Source organism: Ahaetulla prasina, chromosome 5 (genome assembly GCF_028640845.1).
Source record: "Ahaetulla prasina isolate Xishuangbanna chromosome 5, ASM2864084v1, whole genome shotgun sequence".
Taxonomy (NCBI): domain Eukaryota; kingdom Metazoa; phylum Chordata; class Lepidosauria; order Squamata; family Colubridae; genus Ahaetulla; species Ahaetulla prasina.
Genome location: NC_080543.1, coordinates 127,926,381 through 127,947,922, shown reverse-complemented (window position 1 = coordinate 127,947,922; position 21,542 = coordinate 127,926,381).

Here is a 21,542-nt window from a genome sequence, read left to right as displayed (position 1 = left end):
GCTTGTGCTGGATCCCATCCTCAGGGAACTTCTGTCTCTACAGAATGTGTGCACTGGGGTTTTCTATGAATAATATTCCCGTGGTGCTTGGTTGTGTGTGACTTGTAGTTGTTAATTGGGGTGCTGATGGTTGGCTATTAAGTCATTTATTTTATTTTTATTTATTTATTTACGTGTCAAACACAACAGTATATATAAGTATAAGCATGAAATAACCATACAAATTGGATACAATCAAAGGGAACATTAGGACAGGGACGGTAGGCACGCTGGTGCTCTTATGCATGCCCCTTACAGACCTCTTAGGAATGGAGTGAGGTCAACAGTAGATAGTCTTTGGTTAAAGTTTTTGGGATTTTGGGAAGAGACCACAGAGTCAGGTAGTGCATTCCAGGCATTAACAACTCTGTTACTGAAGTCATATTTTCTGCAATCAAGATTGGAGCGGTTCACATTAAGTTTAAATCTATTGGGGTTTTTTTATTTATTTATTTTATTTGTCACAAAATTATATATAAGCATAAGCATGAAATAACTATATGATATATAAGCATATATATAAAACCATAAGTATGTAATAACTATATGAAATTGTATACAATCAAAGGGAACATTAGGACAGGAACGGTAGGCACTTTGGTGCTCTTATGCACGCCTCTTACAGACCTCTTAGAAATGGGGTGAGGTCAATGGTAGATAGTTTTTGGTTAAAGCTTTGGGGATTTTGGGAAGAGAGCACAGAGTCTGGTAGTGCATTCCAGGCATTAACAACTCTGTTTCTGAAGTCATATTTTCTGCAATCAGCAATCAATCATTGATTGTTGTTTCTTTCTGTTGCCCTGCTCTTGGCTTTTAAATTCCTCATAAACTGGCAGTAAATCAGCATTCCCTGTTGACTGACAAGGGGCCCATATTCCAGGCTTCAATCATTTCCCTGGCTGTTTTTCTCCCTGCTCTGCGAACAATCTTAGTAGCTGTGAAATTGAATGTATGTCCTTGCTCATTGCAACGTGAGGCTACCAATGAATTTGGGTCTCTTCGTCTAAATGCTGTCTCATGTTCTTGCCATCTAATGGTTAGCTACCATGTTTCCCTGAAAATAAGACCTTGTATTATATTTTTCTGAACCCTGAAACAAGCACTTGGCCTTATTGACATTCGCTTAAAAGCCCGATTGGGCTTATTATTAAGGGATGTCTTATTTTGGGGAAAACAGGATGGTTACTCAATTTTCAAAGCTGTATGAGTTGCAGGCATCTTGATTACTCCTGCAAGGAACATCAAGAAAATTTGAACTTCTCTTAGAATGATGAAGACATGTGGTCCATTGTAATGCATATTTTGTTCCTGTCCTGCAGCTTCAGGTGCCGGTATAACACAGAATCAAAAGTTATGGTACTTGGACACTTTATGCATCAAGTACAAATTATGTTTAAGCTATATACTCTGGCTGGCATATTGTAGACACCACTGACTGTGCTAAAAACTCTTTTCTGGGTTAATCTTGTTATTTCTCAGTGTAGAAGAGAAACATGTCCATTTTCTGAGCAAAAGGGCTAATATTTAGCTGGTTTGAGGCCCAGCCTCTACACAGTAGAAATGTTATTTTCCTCTGCAGATTTCAGTGGTTATGTGCCTTTCCTTACTGTGCTTGTATTCTACACTTCATCCAATGTTCTGCAGACAAAATATCTCATGGTTTTATGGACTGAACCTATGGATCCATCGAACACATATGAATTCGATGTATAAATAATAAAAGGAAAGATGGGACCACGTGGGTTTGGCTATTTGTTTTTGCTGCCACATTTTTCTTGAAGGTATTTAGGAGTGTGTTATTAAAATTGATGTACATAAACACCTTCCTCTATACACAAATCCTGCTGTCCGATGTATGTTCTTTCAGATGTCATTTTAAAAGCTTGACTAATTAGCATTTCTTTAAACATATCCTACTAATTCAATACAGCGAAAGCTAGTTAAAACTATTATATATTGGCTCAAGCTTGGCAAAGCAAGGAAACCGAATATGACAAGGTTTTAAATTAACAGTTTATTTACTATTACATGAACAAATAGGGTATTTATTGATTTATTTATATTTTAAACGCTGCATTCCCTTACATCTTTCTGTGGTTTGATATTTCTCACTCATTTCATGCAATTGGTTCATTGCTGCTTACCTTAAAAGGGGATTTGTGACGTATGGATGACAGCTATTTTTTTATACATGCCTTTTATACATGTCTTTTGAATTGGTTTAGGCTGTCTTTGAAAACCAGGTTTGCTCAGGGAGGTTTACAACAAAACCAAGCCATGTAAGTATGCATGAATCCATGTGTTTATCAATGGACACACATACATGCGAATCAGTGGTGAAATCAATTTTTTTTCTACTGGTACTGGCTTGGTGGGCGTGGCTTGGTGGGCATGGCAGGGAAAGGATACTGCAAAATCTCCATTCCCACTGCACTCCAGGGGAAGGATACTGCAAAATCCCCATTCCCACCCCACTCTTGGGGGAAGGATATTGCAAAATCTCCATTTCCACCCCACTCTGGGGCCAGCCAGAAGTGGTATTTGCCAGTTCTTCTAACTACTCAAAATTTCAGCTACTGGTTCTCTGAACTGCTTAAAATTTCCACTACAGGTTCTCCAGAACCTGTCAGAACCTGCTGGATTTCACCCCTGATGTGAATCCAATAAAGACACATTGAAACCAAGTAGTCACAACTCTAAAACCAAAAAGTTTCTAAATGCATTTAAAAGTCAAGGCATTCATTGATTACAATATCTAGATTTTTTTTTTAATGATAATGGAATAGGTTGAGAGTTGGTACACACCATCGGCATTGCAGAGTTTGAAATAGTCCTGAAAGAACTACCCCTTAGTGAACACAAATTGTGCGTAATGGAGATGATTACTTGAGACACGCAACCTCTGAAGCAGCTTTCAGAACACAAGTGGAAGCTGTTAGAAGCTGGGTTCTTTCAAAACTGTGAATGGCCTTATTAATCACAACACTTTGAATTGGGATCAACAGTGAATTACAGAATACAGAAGCCAGTGAAAGATTGCATGAAACATTGAAGATACATTCATAAGCCCAGTTTTGGTCAAGTTTTGTGCTGACAACATGTTTCACTGATTCCATATTGGAGAGAAACCCAATGTATAACACTTAACACAATACATTTCAGAACTACTTCAGAAGACTCTGGAAGCAATATTAGAATGGAAGAAACAGAATAATTTTTTAACATGGAACTCATTTTATTTATGGTTAGTTGACAGAAACAGAAGTTAGAAACTCAAACACGCTGGTAAAAGCCTGTTATTAAGGCTTATTAAGAACACAGTAGCCTGCAATTACTGCAGGTTCGAGCCCGGCCCAAGGTTGACTCAGCCTTCCATCCTTTATAAGGTAGGTAAAATGAGGACCCAGATTGTTGGGGGGGCAATAAGTTGACTTTGTAAAAATATACAAATAGAATGAGACTATTGCCTTATACACTGTAAGCCGCCCTGAGTCTTCGGAGAAGGGCGGGGTATAAATGTAAACAAACAAAAAAAAAAAAATTAAGAGAATGATTAACTATACTATGAAGGTCTATTAGTATGGATAAGCAATTATTAATTTTATTCACTAAACATGAAACTCAGTCAACTGAGCATGCAAAAATGCATCACAAATACCATTGACTGGTGCGGATGGTTGATATGGGTAGCTGCCAGCGTCCTAGGTATCAACCAACTACCTTCTTAAGATATGTGATGTTCCAAGTAGCACAGTTCTTTGCAGTTCTGCTGGTGTTATTGCAGGAAGCTGCAATTTGTTGCTGTATCTTATAAAATTCTTGGACGTGGTACCAAGTGCTCCGATGACAATGGGTATCACTGATACATGTTTCATCCATACCCATGTAGTTTCAATGGCCAGGTCGCAATATTTCATGATTTTTTTCCAGTTTTTTCCAGTTCTTTTTCTTCAACTCTGGCATCTCCTGGTATGTCAATAAATTGTATGTTTCGGTTTTCCACAACTGTGATATCTGGTGATATCTGGTGTGTTGTGTTCCAAGTGACGATCCATCTGTATTTGAAAGTCCCACAAGATCTTCACCTTCTCATTTTCTATAACTTTTTCCACTTTATGTTCCCATGACTTTTTAGATACAGGCAAGTCGTATTTTTTACATAATGACCAGTGGATTAATTTAGCAACTCAATCGTGTCTAGTTTTGTAATCAGTTTGTAAGGTTTTGCTGCATTCACATATTAATTGTGAAATAGTTTCGATTTTGTTGTTGCAAAGTCGGCAGTTTGGATTGTTGGTGGATTTTTGTATCTTTGCTTTCATGGCATTAGTTTATAGTGCTTGTTCTTGAGCAGCGAGTATTAAACCTTCCGTTTCTTAATGGTTCCCATCTTAAACCATGCCCATGTCAAGTTGTCATCACATTTTCCTTCAATGTTTTTCAAGTGCTGTCCATGCAAAGCTTTGGTTTTCCATCTATTTAATCTGTCATCCAGCTGTTTTTCCTTATATTCTGCCTTTGTTTCTGTCGTTTTTATAATGTTCTCTGTTTTTACAGCCTGCAGTAATTTTTCTGTACTTTGGTTCACATAATCATTCAAACTTCGTTTTTCTTCTTCCACAGTTTGATGGACTTGCAATAGCTCTCTGCCCCCTATTTTTCTTGGCAGGTACAACCTGTCGATGTCACTTCGTGGATGTAAAGCGTGGTACATATTCAAAAGTTTGTGTGTTTTCCGGTCCAAGTTTTCTAATTCAGCCAAAGTCCAGTTGATGATTCCAGCTGAGTAGTGTATCACTGGAACTGCCCATGTATTAATGCCTGATGTATTCTTTTTGCATTGACTCTCTGACTTTTCCATTCAAGATGTTATCTGCTGGACTCTGGTGGCTCAGCAGACTAAGTCTGTCTGTTATTAACACAGCTGCTTGCAATTACTGCAGGTTCAAGTCCCACCAGGCCCAAGGTTGACTCAGCCTTCCATCCTTTATAAGGTAGGTAAAATGAGGACCTAGATTGTTGGGGGCAATGAGTTGACTTTGTATATAATATACAAATGGATGAAGACTATTGCTTAACATAGTGTAAGCCGCCCTGAGTCTTCGGAGAAGGGCGGGATATAAATGCAAATGCAAATAAAAATAAAATAAATAAAATCTGCTTCCAATATGCCTAGGTATTTGTAGCCATCATCCTTTGTTAATGCTTTCACTATGTCTCCATTTCCCAGTTCTATTCCTTCTATTTTTTTTCCTCATTTTTCCTTGCTGCATGGCTAATGTGCTAATATAGCACATTTTTCAAGTCCAAAGTTTATTTTGATGTTGCTGCTGAACAGTTGAACTGTGTTGAGTTTTGATTTAAGTTCAGTTCAGGATTATTATTATTATTATTATTATTATTATTATTATTATTATTATTACTACTACTACTACTACTACTACTACTACTACTACTACTACTACTACTACTACCAAGACAAATTCCTTGTGTGTCCAATCACACTTGGCCAATAAAAATTCTATTCTATTCTATTCTATTCTATTCTACTACTATTAATTTGATTATCAATGTTATGAAAAGTAGTGGTATTCAGCTGGTTAGTACTGGTTTATACTGGTAATGGAGATCATGGGTGGGCCACTCCCCCCCCAGTGTAAAGATGTCCTAGGGCGCATGTACAGAAGATATACACCTGAAGCGAGCATGCGCGCACAGGGTGAACTGGTAGTAAGACTATGTGAAACCCACCACTGGTTATGAATATCATTGTTATTATTAATATTATTATTTTTGCAAAACTAACTGTACCCAGACAACACACTGTTCATGTAGATATTGAGTTTTGATGCTTACTAAAGAAAAATGTATTAGATAGATAGATAGATAGATAGATAGATAGATAGATAGATAGAGACAGACAGACAGACAGACAGACAGACAGACACTCACACAAACACCCACACCCACATATATATACTGTGTGTGTAAAAGGTAAAGGTTCCCCTCGCACATATGTGCTAGTCGTTCCCGACTCTAGGGGACGGTGCTCATTTCCGTTTCAAAGCCGAAGAGCCAGCACTGTCCAAAGTTGTCTCCGTGGTCATGTGGCTGGCATGACTAAACACCAAAGGTGCACAGAACGCTGTTACCTTCCCACCAAAGGTGGTCCCTATTTTTCTACTTGCATTTTTGATGTGATTTCAAACTGCTAGGTTGGCAGAAGCTGGGACAAGTAATGGGAGCTCACCCCATTACGCGGCACTAGGGTCTTGAACCGCCGAACTGCCGACCTTTCGATCGACAAGCTCAGAGTCTTAGCCAACTGAGCCACTGCGTCCCTCACTGTGTGTGTATGTACATACACACACACACACACACACACACACACACACACACACACACACAAATATGAATATATGAAGATTCTGGGACCAGATGATGTAGATATACAAGAACTGGAGATTACCTACCTACCTGGTGCTGCTTAAGGTATTAACTGTGTCTGATGCTCAGTTAGCAATGTTTGATGAAGAAAACTGGGAGCACATGAGCTGTGTGACATATAAGCCAATCCAATTTGGGATATTGCATAATATCACTATTGACCATCTGGTGTGTCTGTTAAGACACCAGGTTTAGTGGGCTGTTTCCTGCCATATTGGAACTGGAGGCATGGTGCAATATGTTTAACTGTAGTTTTCAAATTAGAAGATACGGGTTTTTTTTTTTGCCCAGTGGTCTTTAAAAACAAAAACAAAAAAAACACTGTGATTGACAGTACCAGACTATTCGTGGTATATGTAAACTTGTTTTCTTTCAGATCAACCTGAAAGGAAGAAATGTGCTCCAAAAGTAGAGTTCATCATATGTTCATTTTCAAGGTACGCACCTGACCTTTTTCCTTGTCAGAAAGATCTCAAAAACAAAATCAACGCCAGAAAACGTGTTCGCTAAAGAGTAACAATCGAGCAATAATTTTCTCCAGACTATCTAGTGAGCCAGATTTTAAGAAACTCAAGGGTTTTTTTTTAATGCCAATTTAAATTATTAATATGTGGTGTACCATATCTGTTTACTGCAATCCAACCCGATGTTATAGTTTTATAACATGAGTTTCCTTTTGAGATTTCTTTAAAAAGGAGGAATGGAGGTAGGTGAAGTTCTCTTTCCACTTAAAAGTAGATACACTAGAATGCAAATATCCTATATTTTATTGTACAATTAGCTCTTCATATGTGTGTGTGTGTGTTAGTGGTGAAATCCAAACTTTTTTACTATCGGTTCTGTAGGCGTGGCTTGGTGGGCATGGCAGGGGAAGGATTCTGCAAAATCTCCATTTCCTCTCCACTCCTGGGGGAAGTATATTGCAAAATCTCCATTCCCACCCCACTCTGGGGCCAGCCAGAGGTGGTATTTGCCAGTTCTCCGAACTACTCAAAATTTCCGCTACCGGTTCTCCAGAACCTGTCAGAACCTGCTGGATTTCACCCCTTGTGTGTGTGTGTGTGTGTGTGTACACACACACACACACACACACACACACACATGTATATCTATCTATCTATCTATCTATCTATCTATCTATCTATCTATCTATCTATCTATCTATCTATCTATCTATCTATCTACCTACCTACCTACCTACCTACCTACCTACCTACCTACCTACCTATCAAACCTATCTGTCTGTCTGTCTCTCTCTCTCTCTCTAATCTATCTACCTACCTAACTAACTAACTAACTACCAAACCTGTCTGTCTATCTATCTATCTATCTATCTATCTATCTATCTATCTATCTATCTATCTATCTATCTATCTATCTATCTATCTATCTATCTTCTCCCTGTCTCCCTCTCTCTCTCCTTCTCCCCATCCCCTTCATCCCCTATATTTTCATCTGGCCTGGGGAGGAACTTATACCATAAATGTTGGATGCTTTGGCCAACACATGACTTTTGATAATGTCATTTGTACCTTACAATGCTGTTTGGGGAGGGACATTTTGGAAATTATACTTGTTATGATTTATTTATTTTTTAGTGTTAGACAATAAAAGAGATTTTGGGAATTTGGGCATGCAAATAAAGAAATAAATTAAATTCATTACACCTCACCCAAAAGAATCACCTAATGAACTGCTCTTCAGACTGGGAAGCATGTGGTACCCATCACCCGCAGAGGGATGTCTCCAGGAAAGTGGAAGCAAGAGCAACCCTTCATCATGTGCCATAATAAAAGAAGTTCTGAAATTTCACCAAGAAATTCTCAAGCATCCTTAAACTAAGTTAGGAAAAAATGAGATTTCTCCCCACCCACCCCTCATCACTGGGGACTCTTTTGTTGTTGTAAGAATGCAAGGAAGATTTCAATATGGATTTAGTTTATTGAAAGGTGTGAAGGTTTGAGTGTGACAGTGAAATCCATCGAATGGCCCAGACAGCACATCACTCTACATGAGCAAATGTTCAGGACTCTCTTTTGAATTATCTAAGGCTACACAATCTTAAACTGGAATGAAGCTGTGGATCTCAATTTACTTCTCATTGGGTGTGAAGATGCTTTTGGATGGGGAGGGGAGAGAGAGAGAGAAAGGGAGAGAGGGAGAGAGAGACTCCATCCTCCACAGTCATCTCTACTCAATGTTTTTCATTCACTGTCTACAATCTCTCTCTCTCTCTCTCTCTCTCTCTCTCTCTCTCATCTTCCCCTCTCCCCTAGAGCATTTTCAGGGGGAAAAATCCTTAGATTCTCTTACAACTGCTCCTTAGGACTATAAAATGTTGTGCTTCAGGCATCCTGCAGACAGAGAGCAACTTACAGCATCTCCTATATTCCATTGCGGCAATTCCACTCTGTATAGTAATTGTGGTTTAACCTGTGAGGTCACATTTCATAAGAAATATAACAGCCATGGCACCTATCGTCCACTAAGCACGTCTCCCATACATACATAATGCCTTGGAAAACATAAGCAAACTCATAACATTCTAGCTTTAGAAGGAAACCGAGTATGCCAAGCATAATGTTCCCAGCAGTAAATGGCCCTGCAATTTCGACTCCAAATTTTACAAAATCAACAGATGATTGTTTCTCTGAATAAGCCTTACGAGAGAACTAACAGAAAACAACGCCAAATAAAGTACTGAATCTTGATCTATGTGTAAGATGTGGGGTTTTTTTGTTGTGTTTTTTTGTTTTTAAAAAAGCTGGAATGAAATAGATCTAAACATCAATTTTCAGTACTCTGAAAACCATTGAAGCAAGAGTTTCAATGTGTACATTCAGGGGAGTGACTCTTCAAAATATTTAAATTTGACTTCTGGTGATCACAACTATGTAGTTTTCTCAACAGCGTGAGTGAAAAGGGGATTGCCCTTATTTCCACCTTAATTCCAAGATGTTTCTTCCCAAGCCAGCCAAAAGCCCTAGGAGAGTGATGACTAACCAAGTGCCCAAAGCGCGTGCACGGCGTGCCCAAACCCCCAAAATGCAATGCGTGTGTGGGCCCCACGCATGTGCCCTGCCCCTCGAGCATGCACCCAGCCCCCTGTGCATGTACGCACACCGCCGCCTCACCACACACCCCATGCATGCACCGCAGAGACATGAAGACCAACTGGCTGGTGGAAGGTGCATGTGCAGCAGAAGTAAACTGGGGTGACGGCTTGCACGCCATCAAAGAGGGTGCTGCATGCTACCTCTGACTCTTACTTCTCGCTTGGACTATTGCAATGCTCTCTACATGGGGCTCCCCTTGAAGAGTACCCGGAGACTCTACTTAGTCCAGAATGCGGCTGCGCAGGTTATTGAGGGAGCAGTTCAAAGCTCCCATGTAACACCTATCCTGCTCAGACTGCACTGGCTACCTGTCGTCTTCCGGGTGCGCTTCAAGATATTGGTTACCACCTTTAAAGCGCTCCATGGCTTAGGACCGGGATACTTACGGGACCGTCTACTGCCATCCTCTATCTCCCAACGACCGGTGCGTTCTCATAGAGGGACTCCTCAGGGTGCCGTCAGCCAAACAATGTCGACTGGTGGCCCCCAGGGGGAGACCCTTCTCTGTGGGGGCTCCTACCCTGTGGAACGAACTTCCCCCTGGGCTTCAACAACTATCTGACCTTAGGACCTTTCACCGCGAACTTAAAACCTATCTATTCTGCCTTGCTGGACTGGCTTGATTTTTAAATTTTTTAATTTGATTTTATGGGTTTGAAATTTCTGTCAATTTTATAGGGCATTATTACATTTTAAATTTGGCCATTTGAATAAGTTTTTTAAGGGTTGTTTTTTAGTATTGTATGTATTGTTTCTTTTGTATTTTATTTTGGCTGTTCACCACCCTGAGTCCTTCGGGAGAAGGGCGGTATACAAATTAAAATATTATTATTATTATTATTATTATTATTATTATTATTATTATTATTATTATTATTATTATTATTATTATTATTATTATTATTATTATTATTTCCATTTTAATTCCAAGATGTTTCTTTCACCTTCCAGCCAAACGCCCTAGGACAGTGATGGCTAACTTTTTCCAGACCAAGTGCTCAAAGCGTGCACATATCTGAATCCCCAAAATGCAATGCATGCATGGGCCCCACACACCTGCCCCTCTCCCTGATCATTCATGCGCGCCCCTCCCCTGCTCATGCATACCAGAGACCCAGAAGACCAGCTGGCCAGTGGGAGGTGTATGTGCATGCGCAGCAGAACTGAACTGGGGTGATGGCTCGCACGCCATCAGAGAGGGCGCTGCATGCCACCTCTGGTACGCGTGCCATAATTTCGCCATCACAGCCCTAGGATGTCAATCATGTCCTCTATTTGACCACTAACCAGGTCCAACCCTAGCTAGCTTTCAAGAACAGCCAAGAGACCTTTCTCAGAATCTTTGTTTCAGCTCATCTTGTCTTCTGTATTATGATTGATGACTCCATGGAGCAAATCTTCTTTTCCTGAGACACCAACTCTCTGACATTATTCTTGAGAAATTTCTTCCTGTTCCTTTGTTTCGACAATCTCTGAAAAGCCTAAATTCCTACTATTAATAATGAAGACTATATTTCCTTCCTTGTTAAAAACACGCTCCCTGCTTAGATGTTGAACATCTCTCTATGGTTGTATTGTGCTGATTACTTTTACATCTTTAAATAATTATGTGTAAGATTATTTAACTGCACTAATATTTCACAGCATCTTGAAGGGGCTTTAACGTAGAACATAAGAGGGATATTTTCACACAAACAAAGAGAGAAGGCGGTTATTTTTACATTAAGCTAACTTCACAATAACTTCAACCACATCTTAACACATCACCATTCCCTCCTGCATCTCCTTACTTTAGAAGTTCATATTTCCTTCCAGGAACGCTCGTATCATCCCTAGAAGGGAATATCGTTTTGATTTTTAATCATCCCTAGAGCTGTAATCATATAGAATATGTTATAGACGATCTTGTGAGACCAGTTCAAGTAAAACTCATTTTTAATTTACTCATTCAGCCTGAAGGATTTTATAATGTGCTCTAACTTCCGTATGGTAGGTTTTCCATTTTGGCACCAAGAAACATCGAGGGCCAAAGCTCTCACGAAGCTTGGCAAAATGAAGAAGCATCAACAGATGGACACCTCAGGTAGCAGACTGAAATCAACATGGCTGATTAATGCACAAGTGTGCGGCAGTGCTCAAGATCAACGTCAGGCCTTCAACATCCACTCTGTGGTAACTTGTTAGGGAGAAAAATGTTAATCTATAGAATTAATTTGCAGATTTTTGAGAGAAGACCTCTTTGAAAGAAACTTTGTAAAGGTTGATTCACCATGTGCTACTTCCTTTCTTTGTCTTTTTAGCCAAAGAAGCACCATCCAACCTATCTACTTAAAATGAGCCCAGCCTGAATAATTATATACACCAATTGTTCTCCATCTGTTACTAGCTTGATCTACATACAAATGCAATTTGTTGTACCAGAAAAGCGAACAGCAGATATTCAGCTGCTCAGTTTTTCCCAACTTGCTCTGCTATTGGAAATCATACTATTATGGTTCTAACTGTAGATGAAAAACTGATTGACACTCAGCTAAAAGTTTATGAGCCATTTCTAAGTCTGTTCCTGTTGACAGTCTACTTTAGGAAAGATCATTTCAGGATATATTATTAGGAATCGAATCGAATCGAATCGAATCGAATCGAATCGAATAGACTAACAGAGATGGAAGGGACCTTGGAGATCTTCTAGTCCAACCCCCTGCTTAGGCAGGAAACCCTACACCACTTCAGAGAAATGGTTATCCAACATCTTTTTGAAAATTTCCAGTCTTGTAGCATTCAGCAATTAGTACTAGTATTAGTAGTGAAAATAGTGCTAGTAAGTTATTGATATTAACTAATAGAATAGAATAGAATAGAATAGAATTTTATTGGCCAAGTGTGATTGGACACACAAGGAATTTGTCTTGGTGCATATGCTCTCAGTGTACATAAAAGAAAAGATACGTTCATCAAGGTACAACATTTACAACACAATTGATGATCAATATATCAATATAAATCATAAGGATTGCCAGCAACAAGTTATAGTCATACAGTCATAAGTGGAAAGAGATTGGTGATGGGAACTATGAAACGATTAATAGTAGTGCAGATTCAGTAAATAGTCTGACAGTGTTGAGGGAATTATTTGTTTAGCAGAGTGATGGCCTTCGGGAAAAAACTGTTCTTGTGTCTAGTTGTTCTGGTGTGCAGTGCTCTATAGCGTCGTTTTGAGGGTAGGAGTTGAAACAGTTTATGTCCAGGATGCGAGGGATCTGCAAATATTTTCACGGCTCTCTTCTTGATTCGTGCAGTATACAGGTCCTCAATGGAAGACAAGTTGGTAGCAATTATTTTTTCTGCAGTTCTAATTATCCTCTGAAGTCTGTGTTTTTCTTGTTGGGTTGCAGAACCGAACCAGACAGTTATAGAGGTGCCCAGCCCAGTGGCACTAGCACGTTGGAAGTGCTAGTAGTAATTGTAGAAGTAATTCTACTGAACAGTTAATGTGACTAAGTGTTATTACTTATGTTACTAGAACTAGAAGTAACAGTTCAAATTCCTTAGTGGTTGCTCTCTCTCTCTCTCTCTCTCTCTCCCTCCCTCCCTCTCTCTCCATCTCTCTCCCTCCCCCCTCTCTCTCATTTTTTTATTAAAAAGTTTTACCACAATTTTAACAAATATTTACCCACCTTCTCCCTCCACTCCCCATCCTCCCCCTTCTCCCCCCCTTAACCCAACCCTCCCCCGACTTCCCAGAGCAAATACAGGGTATAGCATTTAACAGTCATAAGCTAAAATATGCTAATTATTCATGAACTCCCATCCCTCCCCTAGAACCATAACTCCCTTATTTCATATAAAAGAAAGAAAAAAAGAAAAATACTGTATACAAATACAATTGTTACTTTCTGCTCATTCATAAGTTATTTGATACTTTTTAGTCTGTTTTGAATATAATCAATCCATCTTTTCCATTCCGTAATATATCTTTCTTGTGAATAGTCTTTCAGGTATGCTGAGATTTTTGCCATCTCTGCCAAGTTCGTTACTTTTAATGTCCACTCTTCAACAGTAGGCAAATGTTCCGTCTTCCAATATTGCGCCACCAGCAGTCTGGCTGCCAATATTAAGTTTAAAATTAATTTAGTCTCTATTAATGTACAATCTGTAGTTATACCTAATAAAAACAATTGCGGGGTGAACTTTATCTTCTTTTTCAAAATATTTTGCATAATCCACCAGATTTTTATCCAAAATGCTTTGATTTTTTTACAAGTCCACCATATATGATAATAAGTAGCATCATCACAATCACATCTCCAACATTTAGCTTGAAGATTTGGATACATATACGCCATTTTTTTGGATCTAAATGTCATCTATAAAACATTTTATAAAAATTTTCTCTCAAGTTTTGAGCTTGCGTAAATTTAACATTTCTAACCCATATTGTTTTCCAAGTTTCCATCATTATAGGTTGTTGAATATTTTGTGCCCATTTTATCATACAGTCTTTAACTAATTCCGTTTCTGAATCTATTTCTATCAACGCATCATATAACCTTTTAATATGCGATTGACTTTGATCTCTAATTTGCTTTACCAAATTTTCCTCATGTTGCATAATACCAATTTTTTGGTCTTCTCTCCATCTAGCTTGCAGCTGTCCATATTGAAACCAAGTATAATTTATGCTTTCTTCTCTCATTATATTTAAAGGTTTCAATTGTAGTTTACCCTCTCTCTCATTTTTTAAGGTGCATTTTGGCACAAAATTAATTGATAGGCTCCATTGCCAACATTTTGAAGTATTGCTGTAAATTTCTGTATCCTTCTACCACATAAATTCTATAGCCATCTAACATTTAGTTCCCCGTGATATTTAGGACATCTGAAACAACATATTGATAAACAGTAGAATTTATCATTTCAGCTGCCATTCCAGAGGAAATAAAGTGAATATTGTTTTGCTGTATTTCCTTATGACTGGGTGACACATGGTTTCCCATTGTTGCCTTATTACCCTTCCTGGTTTTTACACTCTTCTTGAAATACAGTCATTATGCCATCTCACCAGCATCCCTCCATAGTATGAATGTCTTACATTACACAATCAAGATTCATGATCACCTCAATTGTTTATAGTGACTTGATAAGACCACACTTGGAGTATTTGATCCAGTTTTGCTCATGTTGAGACTCTAGAGAAGAGCAACAAAGAGAATTAGGGGACTGAAGCCAAAAGATACAAAGATACAAAGAACGGTTGCTGGAATTGGGTACATCTAGTTTAACAAAAAGAAGGACTGGGATGACATGATAGCAGTATTTGAATATCTAAGGTGCTGCCACAAAGAAGAGGTGTCAACCAATAGTGGGTTCAAGTAATTTAACAACCAAATTGCTTAGAAAATTTTGGTTCTCCCAAAATGATGCAAACTGGCTGAATCCCAACACTGGTGTCGACCAATTCTCCAAACCATCTGAACCAAACCATCCAAAAATCAATGAATGGAAACTAATGGAAACTAATACCTTGATGAACGTATCTTTTCTTTTATGTACACTGAGAGCATATGCACCAAGACAAATTCCTTGTGTGTCCAATCACACTTGGCCAATAAATTCTATTCTAAACAAGGAGAGAACCAATCAAGACTTAAGAAGAAATTTCCTGGCAGTTAGAACAACCAATCAATGGAATGACTCGCCTCCAGAAATTGCTGGAAGTGCTCCATTACTGGAATTTTTTGAGAAGAGACTGGACAGCCATTTGTCTGAAATGGTATAGAGTCTCTTGCTTGAGCAGAGGGTTGGACCAAAAGACCTCCAAGGTCCCTTCCAATTCTATTATTTTGTTCTGTTCTTATCAAAAGTTTATTGTAATGAGAACTAGGTTAGTTAGAAAATCTTGAAAGCTGAATGTAAGCTCTTTTATCAGTAAGTATATTAAGGCAAGGACTTTGATCTTCTTTCTGACTGTATTTCACGAGGAAGATGCTAATCATTTATTTGATACCAGAAGCTTTCATCACTCGTTCCTTCCAGTTAGCTGTGGAACAACTTTTCCATCCCCCTACACAATGACAATAAATTCAAAACAGAATGGGTTTTTTTGGGGGGGGAAAGCAAACCCAGGTAGGCACCAGTTTTTAAGAGATTAACAGAGTCGGAAGGGACTTTGTAGGTCATCTAGTCCAACCCTCTGCCCAAGCAGGAGATCCTATGACAGATGACAGTCCAGTCCCTTCTTAAAAGCCTTCAGTGATGAAGCTCCCATAACTTCCAAAGACAAGCTGTTCCATTGGTTGTTTTCACTGTCAGAAAATTTCTCCTTATTTCTATGTTGAATCTCTCCTTGATCAGTTTCCATCCATTATTCCTTTTCTGGTCTTCAGGTGCTTTGGAAAATAGCTTGAACCCCTCTTCTCTGTGGCAACCCCTCAAATATTGGAAGACTATCATGTCTCCCCTGGTCCTTCTCTTCAGTAGACTAGCCATGCCCAGTTCCTGTAACCGTTCATCATATGTTTTAATCTCTAGCCCCTTAATCAGGGGTGAAATCCAGCAGGTTCTGACAGGTTCTGGAGAACCAGTAGCAGAAATTTTGAGTAGTTTGGAGAACCAGCAAATATTTATTTATTTTATTTATTTATTAATCATATTTATATACCGCCCTATCTCCCGAAGGACTCAGGGCGGTTTACAGGCACTTAAAAATACATAACACAAATACAATATAAAAACAATTAAAAAACTTATTCTAAAGCCCGTTATTAAAATATAAAAACAGAACCCAATTAAAACCCATAAATTTAAAATCTAGCTCAGTCCTGCACAATTAAATAGGTATGTTTTAAGCCCATGCGGAAGGTCCGAGGTCCGAAGCTGACGAAGTCCGGGGTAGTTCGTTCCAGAGGGTGGGAGCCCCCACAGAGAAGGCCCTTCCTGGGCGCCGCCAGACGACATTGCCTCGCTGACGGCACCCTGAGGAGACCCTCTCTGTGAGAGCGCACGGTCGGTGAGAGGTATTCGGTAGCAGTAGGCGGTCCCGTAAATAACCCGCCCAATGCCATGGAGCGCTTTAAAGGTGGTCACCAGAACCTTGAAGCGCACCGAAGGCCACAGGTAGCCAGTGCAGTCTGCGCAGGATGGGTGTCATGCGGAGCCACGAGGGCTCCATCTATCACCCGCGCAGCCGCATTCTGGACTAACTGTAGCCTCGGATGCCCTTCAAGGAGCCCCATGTAGAGAGCATTGCAGTAATCCAGGCGAGGCGTCACGAGTGCGTGGGTGACCGTGCATAGGGCATCCCGGTCCAGAAAGGCGCAACTGGCGTACCAGGCGAACCTGGTAAAACGCTCTCCTGGAGACGGCCGTCAAATGATCTTCTAGAGACAGCCGTTCATCCAGGAGGACGCCTAAGTTGCGAACCCTCTCCATCGGGGCCACTGACTCGCCACCGATGGTCAGCTGCGGATTTAGCTGACTGTACCGGGATGCCGGCATCCACAGCCACTCTGTCTTGGCGGGATTGAGCTTGAGCCTGTTTCTCCCCATCCAGACCCGTACGGCCTCCAGACACCGGGACAGCACTTCAACGGCTTCGTTGGGGTGGTCCGGTGTAGAGAAGTACAGCTGGGTGTCATCCGCATACAGCTGGTACTTCACACCGAAACCACTGATGATCTCACCCAGCGGCTTCATGTAGATGTTAAACAGTAGGGGCGAGAGGATCGACCCCTGCGGCACCCCACAAGTGAGGCGCCTCGGGGCCGACCTCTGCCCCCCTGTCAACACCGACTGCGACCGGTCGGAGAGATAGGAGGAGAACCACCGATAAACGGTGCCTCCCACTCCCAAACCCTCCAACCGGCGCAGCAGGATACCATGGTCGATGGTATCGAAAGCCGCTGAGAGGTCTAATAGGACCAGGGCAGAGGAACAACCCCTATCCCTGGCCCTCCAGAGATCATCCACCAAAGCCGTCTCCGTGCTGTAACCGGGCCGGAAACCGGACTGGAACGGGTCTAGATAGACAGTTTCATCCAGGTGTAAGGAAACTGATATGCCACCATACTCTCTACAACCTTCGCGAGCGGGTTGGAGACCGGACGATAATTACCTAAAACAGCGGGTCAGGAAGGCTTCTTAAGGAGGGGCCTCACCACCGCCTCTTTCAAGGCGGCCGGGAAGACGCCCTCCACCAAAGAAGCGATCGTAATCGCCTGGAGCCAGCCTCGTGTCACCTCCCGAGTGGCCAGCACCAGCCAGGAGGGGCACGGGTCCAGTAAACACGTGGTGGCATTCAGCCTACCCAACAACCTGTCCATGTCCTCGGGAGCCACAGGGTCAAATATCACTTCTGGCTGGCCCCAGAGTGGGGTGGGAATGGAGATTTTGTAATATCCTTCCCCCAGGAATGGGGAGAGAATGGGGATTTTGCAGTATCCTTCCCCTGGAGTGGGGTGGGAATGGAGATTTTGCAGTATCCTTCCCCTGCCACACTCACCAAGCCATACCACACCCACCAAGCTATGCCCACAGAACCCGTAGTAAAAAAAAAATGAATTCCACCACTGCCCCTAATCATCTTGGTTGCCCTTCTCTGCACTCTTTCTAGAGTCTGAACATCTTTTTTATAGTGTGGTGACCAAAACTGGATGTGGTACTCTAGATGTGGTCTTATTAAGGCCTTATAGAGTAGTATTAGTACCTCATTTGATCTTGATTGTATTCCTCTGTTAATGCAATTTAGGATTGCATTGGCTTTTTTGGTGCCGCCGCACAATGTAAGCTCATATTTGATTGGTTGTCCACTAAGACTCCAAGATCCCTCTTACAGTTACTGCTATTATGCCTGGTTTCACTCCGTCTATATGTGTACTTTTGGTTTTTCTTGCCTAAGTAGAAGGCTTTACTTTTCTCTACATTGAATTGTATTTGTTTGTTTTAGATAGAAATTCCACATTGGCCAGTTGGAAAGAATATTGGCTTGACCTGCTGTGGCATGAAAACATTGCCAAAGGTTCAGGGAGCAAAGCGACTGACAATATGGAAGAAACCTCTGTTCAAATGCAAACAATGTAATATCCAAGCCAGAAGCTATTCTAACCATTTGTGTCTTGGAGTTGGTCCCAACATAAAGCTCCTATCTTAGATGGCAAATGAAGGGAAACAAATGTCCGTACTGAGCTTTTAAGTCTGTGGCCAACTCTGGAAAAAGTTACGCATGGTTACATATACAAATGTAGCATTTAATTTATATTTTACCGACAAAGAAATAAAAGGAGGCTAGTATAAATCTGTTTCAAGCTATTTAGCTGTCGTCAACTAGCCGTACCCTTTCTGGGATTTGAACCCGGGCTTCTTGCAAATATGTATTGTATTAAAATATGCATATGTATTAAATATGCATATGCATATTTATGTATATTCAACACATATTTTAAAAATGTGCATATGTATATGCAAATATGCATATGTATTAAAAAGAAAGGGTATGGCTAGCTGACGAGAGCTAAACAGCTTGAAATAGATCTGTATTAGTCTCGATTAATTTCTTTGTCAGTTAAATAGAAATTCAACACAAAAAGATAGTTTGTCGCAAAAGCGACTGCCTGCAAAGGCTCCTGGATTGGGGCTGAAAGGCGCAAGGGGAAGCAGTATGCTCCGTCCCATATTTGGGTAGACCAGATTGCCCTGATAGACCAGTTTCACTGGGGAAAAAAAAACATATGAATGTAGTGCTAAAGCATATATAACTTGCTATTCTTTTGTTAACAAATTAGCATGCAATGACAGTGCCGAGGGGGCAGTTTCCCAATTTGTTTTTAATTTTCATGTTTACCTTAACTATGTACAAAAGAGTCATGTTTCTTTTACCTTTTATCTGTTCTTACTGAATTGCAGGCTATTTCATTATCCCTCTCTGTTTATTTTCTTTCACAGATTAGCTGGGATGCGCTGATATGACCCTTCATTCTGCCACTGATAGCCCCATTAAAATAGCTTTAGATCACAGGTGTTATGCCTGAATCCCTGGAGAGCTGTTGCTGTTGATTAGAAGAGGGCAAAACTAAACAAGGGGTCTGACATATGAGAAGCAGCATCTCAGCTTTCTGTAGGAAGAATTGGCCAAGGTTTGCTCTCTGATGTTGTGCTCCGTCAGCAGCCTACGGAGCTGGCAATGGAGTCGGACAGTGATGAGGCTGAGGTGAGGCCAAGTGAGGTGCGGACTCCAGAGCCTCCAGAGATTGATAGTGGTGAGAAACAGGAGGAGTCTGTTCCTAATGCACACATGATAAGAGCTGCCAGAAGGCAAGAGCAGCTCAAGCAAAAAGGACAACTCGGGAGTAGGGCCAAGAGATGATTGGCCCCTCCCATAAGGCTTAAAATAGACCAGCAACGGTGTTTGAGCTTTGCTGGAAAACAACATTGTGTCAAGGTTCCAGAAAAACCTCTTCTGCATAAAAAAAACTCAGAAGCCATTGTCTTTCAGAGTTCTTTACTAGCATGAGGAAACTGGCACACGATGAGTGAAATTCCAAAACTGAACTTCCGGATTCTTTTCCCAGTTATACAAACCCCAAGAGTCCCACCCCCCTAACCCCTTTGCTGGTCACATGGTCCCACATTCTCCCAGTTCATTCGAATATCTTCTCGCCACTCCTCCTGCAGATGTGAACACCATCCGACCTTGACCGCTTGAAGAATGTTACCATACCCCTCAACCCCCCTTCTTTCCCTCAGGGGAAAAATGTGGCAGCATCTGGAACCTTAAAGTCTAGTATGGTTTCCAGGCCTGACACATTGGTAGTTTCGTCTTCTGCTTCATCTTCTGCTTCGTCCACGTCTTGTCTTTATTTTTGTGACTTGTTAATGTTTGCCAAGAAAGGCCTTTGACAGTTTGGCTAATTGGACCAAGGTTTGCGATAGGACTGAGGAATTTGTGTTGGGAGGCATTTGTTTTAATTTGAGTTGAACGATGCTGGGAATGAAGTAATTCTCAGCTGTTTGAATAAAGTTTGCTTGCTTTTTCACGGACTGAGTTTCTTACTACTACTTGGGTCTGGGTCACAACATCTGATGGGTTGGGTCTTCCTAATCTAAATCTCACATATTATTCAAAATGTACTATCAGATCATTAACAAATCAGCTATAAACAAATCCATGTTGTGGGCTATTGGCTGCCAGCCCCTTCAGCAACCGAATCAGATGAGGAGGAGGCATGGGAGTCAGGGCCATGTGAGAGCTCTGAGGGGGAAGAGGGAATGGAGCTGTCAGAGATAGAGACAGAGGCAGAGACAGAAACAGAGCCTGGGCCATCCATCAGCCCTCAGATGTAGAGTCAACAGCCCCCAGGTCTGGAGATAGCTAATGAGGAAGAGAAGAAACAGCTGAGTCCAGTACCTGACATGCAAATGCGCAGAAAGTGGAGAAGAGGAGAGTGGTGGAAATCTATGGGCTAGTCCTTGGGATGGAAAAGCCACCACAGCTAGTGAAGCCCCACCCTAACTCTGGGGATAAAAGGCAGGGGGCGGAGATGAATAGGTGTGGCAGACAACTATCACCCTGCTGGTCAGGGTGATAGCCTGCACTCCTGAATCCTGTGTGGAAATTATCATTACTACTACTACTGCAATGCTCTCTACATGGGGCTTCCCATGAAGAGCACCCGGAGGCTCCAGTTAGTCCAGAATGCAGCTGCGCGGATGATTGAGGGAGCCACTCGTGGCTCTCATATAACACCTCTCCTGCGCAAGCTGCACTGGCTGCCTATGATCTTCCGGGTGCACTTCAAGGTGCTGGTTACCACCTTTAAAGCACTCCATGGCTTAGGACCGGGATACTTACGGGACCGTCTTCTGCTACCACATGCCTCCCACCGACCGCTGCGCTCCCATAGAGAGGGCCTCCTCAGGGTGCCGTCAGCCAAACAATGTCGGCTGGCG